Here is a 6,370-nt window from a genome sequence, read left to right as displayed (position 1 = left end):
ACTGGTCCTTAAATTTGTGTATATGGTATGGCGATTTTATTTTGTCTCTTTAAATAAATTTTCTATCATCTATTTATATGAACATCTGGAAATGAGAATCAATCGATTGAACTGACAAAAAATACATCTTTTTAAAAACAACTCATGGAAATGCATTTTATATCGAATATGCTTAAATCTCATTTTCAAAATGAATAACCTTACAAAATCCACAGATCCATACAATGGACGAGTAAGAAAATGTGAAAATTACTGACGCATTCTTGAAAGTACCTACTTATCTATTATTCAATTGTCAAATGTGAAATAATTTACGTCATCTCATATAGGCCTATTGACAATTTATTAAGGACTCGTAAATGATTTTTCAATTGTCCCGTAAGTGACCCAGTCTCCAGATGCTATGGATTGACAGAAAGAACTGTAAATACTTTGAATTATATATTTATAATGATTGAAGATTAACTTATATTTATCAAAGAAACGGAGCAGATATTCCTTTGGCAAGGTTGGGCTTTATTATCAATATTTAAACAATTGAACTGAAAATAGTAAAAAAAAATGAGTAAAAGATCGTATAAATGGTCTTAGAAGTTCAACAAAATTGCTAGATTTGCATAAAATCCAAGTTAGTGTAAACGAAAACAATAGTACGAATCAAAACAAACATTTTTTCTAATAGAAATATCACTTTCATTGAGAAAATCACTATTTTATAATTTTCTATCGCTCTGGTCATTTACGGGACAAGTCAATCTTATTACTACATGTATTATCTTACAATTGAACTGTAGAACAATGTACAGTATGTTTGTTTAATAAGAGGTTAATTCACGGCAGGACAGGGCCGGAAGGTGATAATCGGCCCGCAAAATGAATAATGGACCCGAGGGCCGTTATTCATTCAGGGCCGATTATCACCTTCCGGCCCTACTCTGACACTTGGTAGATCTAATAGTAGCATTTTTAAAAAAGAAAAAAGAAAAAAACAACAACAACAAATAGAAATCTACTTTGAAGTTCTTTGGTTGAAATTCTTGTGTTCTGTACGGAGATGTTTACTGTTTGTGTGTTTAAAGAAGCAAGTTTTATTTTCATTTTTTTCGGATTGAATTTGTCGTATTATTTCTTCAAATTTCAACAGTAACAAAATTGCCTATGATTTCAACTGATTATGAGTGTCACGTGACCTATTATGAGTTTGCGGCCCGGGGCCGAGAACTAGTTATCAGCCCGCAGAACATGTGCACGTGCACAAACTGAAACAATGACGTCATATTTTACGTCATGAAACAGTTTACTGTAAAAGTGAAAGTAGGTTGACAGCACATCGTATTTAGTACAAACACATTTTTGTTACTGTTGAAATTTGCAGAAATAATACGACAAATTCAATCCGAAAAAAAAATGAAAATAAAACTTGCTTCTTAGAACACACAAACAGTAAACATCTCCGTACAGAACACAAGAATTTCAACCAAAGAACTTCGAAGTAGATTTCTATTTGTTGTTTTTTTTTTTTTTTTTTTTTTTTTTTTTTTCTTTTTTAAAAATGCTACTATTACAGTAGATCTACCAAGTGTATTAAAGACATTAATACACGTCAGAGTAGGGCCGGAAGGTGATAATCGGCCCTGAATGAATAATGTCCCTCGGGCTAAAGCCCTCGGGTCCATTATTCATTTTGCGGGCTGATTATCACTTTCCGGCCCTCTCCTGCCGTGTATTAACCTCTTATTACATACCATATAACAGACTTGTAAATCAGCTAATTCAACATATAAATTTAAAACATACAGTTGAGTTACAACACTGTATGGTAAATACTTCAGCAAAATTAGACCAAACAGAGCTATAATGCTATTTTATTGGCAGACAAACCTTTGCCAACTGTAAAGACTTAACTTTCCCCTTCCTTTCAATAAATTGAATGCAAGTGGATTATAATAATAAGAGTATATATTTAATGTAAACCACTTGCAAGCAATTCATTGTCAAGGGCTTGGGACCTTCTACCCTTTCAGTTTAGCTCTAACTTGTTTAAGTTCCTGAATACTTTATAGCACGGCAAAAGTGTTGAATATATTTTTGTTCATAAAGCTAAACATCAAGGATAGGCAGCATTAAAAGTTTGTTTTTGTTATTTGATTCACTTTCCAAAATAAGTTGTTTATAAGTTTTCAATTTCCCCAAAAAAAGTTTAAAAAAGAGAGTGTTCAATTTCCAAAGAGATGATTTAATTGCTTATAGCTGAAGCTTATTTTTTACGTCCATAATTTTTGTCTCTAAATTGTTCCTTCCATTCTTCATAGTTTCCATCATTAATGGCACAAAAAGAATTCCCAAAATAATTTCGGTGTGATGGTTTTTCAATTATACCACCACACCTAGCACAGTTCTTGTAGGGTTTCACCTTTACATATTTACGTCTGTGTCTGCCCACAAGCTCTTCCTCAGCCTTTCACTTTCTGTAGCGCTGCGTTGTGTATGGCACAGGAGTATCCAGTTGCTGAATGATTATTGGTTGAGGTCCACTGCCTGTACAGGAGGGTATGGTTTCAGCCGGTCTTATTTTTCTATATGGTTGTCTAGTCATGGTTGCTTCCACTGGCAAGTCAAACTGGAATGCAGATTCTTTGCTTAGAGGCACAACTGCTGGGGCCACATGAGGTGGTGGTAATGGATCCACAGCAGTAAAACTAGCCTCAGGCAAGTGTATCCCTTGGTGCAGAACTTGCCTACTTACATCTCTTGCTTTGTTGTTGTGCCTGTGAAAGAAAGAGAGAAAGAATTTAAAGAAGCTTATACAAAAACAATTAAGTTAGGATGTTTATTAATTGTTCATAATATCATGATACATCCATTAAGACACAATTTCAGCAATTTCTAACATTCAAATCCTTAGTACTTTATATCCACCACACCAGTTATTAGTCCCCTACCGGTTTACCGGAGGGGACTTTAGGTTTACCCTCCGTCCGTCCGTCTGTCTGTCCGTCCGTCTGTCTGTCAGTCCGTCCGTCCACAAAACTGGATCCCGCGATAACTTGAAAAGTACTGAAAATATTTTTATGAAACTTGATATATGGATAGATGGCAGTATGGAGATTATGCACGTCTTTTTCTTTTCTTCCTATGTTGAAAATTCTGGTTGCTATGGCAACAAATAGGCTGAAAAATATGGCAAATTTTACACATAAACTGGATCCAGTGATAACTCAAAAAGTACTGGAAATATTTTTATGAAACTTGATATATGGATAGATGGCAGTATGGAGATTATGCACGTCTTTTTTTTTCTTCCTATGTTGAAAATTCTGGTTGCTATGGCAACAAATAGACTGAAAATATGGCAATTTTTACACATAAACTGGATCCAGTGTTAACGCAAAAAGTAATAGAAATATTTTTATGAAACTTGTAATATGTGTCGATGGCAGTCTGGAGATTATGCACGTCTTTTTCTTTTCTTCCTATGTTGAAAATTCTGGTTGCTATTGCAACACATAGACTGAAAATATGGCAAATTTTACACATAAACTGAATCCAGTGATAACTCAAAAAGTACTGGAAATATTTTTATGAAACTTGACATGTGGGTAGATGGCAGTCTTGAGATTATGCATGTCTTATCTGTTCTTCCTATTTTGAAAAAATATTGGTTGCCTTGGCAACAAATAGGCTTAAAATATGGCAAATATAACAATATTTGTGATTAGTCAAAAAGAGCTGAAAATTTTTATGAAATTGCATCTTTAATTCCAGAGTTATCTCCTCTTTAAGAATTTTGCTTTTTAAAATGTTATATTTTGGTAACAGGGATGTTTCAAATATTAACTTTAGAGTGTCCTTCAGTCCGTCTGTCTGTCTGTTCATAAAAACTTTTTCCTTTGATCACTTTTAAAGAACATTTCCAACAAATTTACTTAAAATAGAGAAAAATTTAAACATTAGTGAATGGCCAATGGCCCTTCAGAATGCTGATGGGGTTCTAACCGGTAGGGGACTTATGGATTGCTTGCAATACTATGATAATTGCTTGTTACATATATAACTAATCATTATGATAAATTATAGTCATTTTTATAAAAGATAAACTGAATTTTGCTTTTCTTAAATGTTGTTAAATAATCATAAAATAAATAACTTAAATAAATATGCTTGGCAACAAAACATACCAGGCTTTTTATGTTTTCTGGCTGATTTCTGGCAGTTGCATTCTTGTTCTAGCAACAACCATAGCATTGCTGTACACAGTGGTTCTGATGTTAGAATAAGCCTCAAGAATCAGAGACCACCATGACCAAACTTGCCCCTCCCTCCTGTGTGGTCCTCTAATACTGAGACACAGCCTCTCGACAAATGCCTCAACATACCGATTACAGTCCAGCTTTGCTGCTGGAATAGAGTCTGGTCCCCTCATACTTCTGTAAATATATGTTATACAATGAATGAAAGCCTACTTAACATGAAATACTTATATGATGCTTGGTTATGCCTTTTCATGATATATTGCCTATAATCATTCATTTAAGTAAGATAGTTAACATAGGCACACAATAACATATATTTAATGGTGATTGAAATCAAGTTACACATTGTACATTGGGTTAAAGAATGAAAACAAGAAGATTAAATAAGCACATACCTTTCAGTGCTTTCAGCCCCAGGAGCTGCCTGTCTCTTTGCCCTAAAACGACCCTTGGATTCCTTTCTATAGGCTTCTGTGAATATTATGGGCCTCTTGTCGTACTCATCCAAGGATGTCCATAAGTTGACTAAGTCTTCAGCCTGATTATTGGTCAGGTAAAGCTGGTTATTTCCAAGGTCCACCAGAAAAGCAGCCAATTGCTGAACCTTGTCATAACCAGGAATACCATCTGGACCAAGTGTTTCCTGCAAAGATGTTTGTTATGATTAACATGTTTTCTTATAACTTATTTTTAACTATTAAAGGTACTGTTGATAGTTATACTAATCTAAACATTGCCAAACCCCACAGTTTGTACTTTTTATATTTATGAAGCAAATAATGAGTCAGTTCAATCTGTTTGTACTGAATATGTCAACAAGCAATATATGTTGTTATTATTTACCTTTGGTTTCTTATAAACAGAACAAATTAAGCAAAAGATGTCAACAAAATGATTGAAGTTGATAAGCTTGAGTAATGATGAATCGGGTCAAATTCATATAAATTATATCATACAGTGGATATGACTTTAAATGGTACTATGATGTGAAATTTTATAAAAAATAAAACACTGACTTGGGCTATCACCATGGTCCATAGCAATTATTTCACACCATATCAACTATTATTCACCTACTAAAAAGTCCATACATGTTACATATAAATTTTATTGTTTAAGTTGATTATCTTTGTTAATAAGATCTTTGAATCTGTATAAGGGTGTAAAGCCTTGTAAAGTTGTGTAGGAAAAATTCTTGTCAAAACTTGTGCTGGAATCTGATGTACAAGTCAAACTAGCTATGCTGTCAATTTCAATGGTACATTCCATCCAAGGGAATCCATATATAAGGCATGCTGCTCATTAATGTCAAGGCAAAGGTTGCTTCAGTGTGTCCAACATTCATTTGGGGGAGTTATAAACACTGCACCATTCTTCTTTGTCATATTGATTACCAGATTGACTTTTTACCTCCTAAGATATGTGAACAAGTTGTGATGTGTTGAGTAGCATGAACATCTCTCCCATGTTCATCATTTTACTTCTCTTGGAACAAATTCTGAGTATTTCTTCAATTATTTTATCTGCAATTAGTTTGTCATAAAATAAAGATTCTCTGTCTGTATTTCATCTTGATCCATACAATAGATTATGGACAAATTTTGCAATATTTTTTGTTTTTAACAAAAGGAAGTGTTTAGCTTATGGACTATCAAGGTTAAGTTTGTGGATGAAGATGACTGCAAACTTTCTAACTTTTAATAGCAAACCTTGTAAACAATCATTTTAATACAAATATAATATTGATACTATCTACTCACATTTATTAAATTCATTACTACCCATGCATACTGATTATATTGTTTATGATAGAGGATATTATATCAATGTGTAGTTTATATTAAATTTATTGAATTAGTCTAATAAAATCATATTAATTGAGAATGTCAGGCTACCAACGCACATTAAACTATTTGTATATAATGCAAATAATGTAACATCAAACTGTAATTTCACAGTTTAGTTATCATTGACTATAACATTCCTAGTATGCAGTTTATATGATGATATACATATTGTACTGATCATTAAATTTTGAAATTCACTCTAAATTCTTTTCTTGAGTGCAACAGATTGGATTTGTCTTGAAGTCTTTTGTTTGTAGTTGCTCCCTTCAA

The 6,370-nt window shown here is 33.1% G+C and overlaps 1 long non-coding RNA gene across 1 annotated transcript; it reads right to left on the bottom strand.

Annotated features, from left to right (window-relative positions):
* Positions 1–2,351: 2,351 nt before the first annotated feature.
* Positions 2,352–4,917, bottom strand: LOC132752286 (uncharacterized). The gene is made up of 3 exons (XR_009628797.1): positions 4,649–4,917; positions 4,179–4,427; positions 2,352–2,768 (listed from the first exon to the last, which is right to left on the bottom strand). It is a non-coding gene; the product is annotated as an uncharacterized LOC132752286 (long non-coding RNA).
* Between the last annotated feature and the right edge of the window lie 1,453 nt (positions 4,918–6,370).

The sequence above is a fragment of the Ruditapes philippinarum genome, unplaced genomic scaffold, assembly GCF_026571515.1.
Source record: "Ruditapes philippinarum isolate M1 unplaced genomic scaffold, ASM2657151v2 ctg5361_1_1_1_1, whole genome shotgun sequence".
Lineage (NCBI taxonomy): Eukaryota > Metazoa > Mollusca > Bivalvia > Venerida > Veneridae > Ruditapes > Ruditapes philippinarum.
This window is presented reverse-complemented; position numbering and strand designations above follow the sequence as displayed.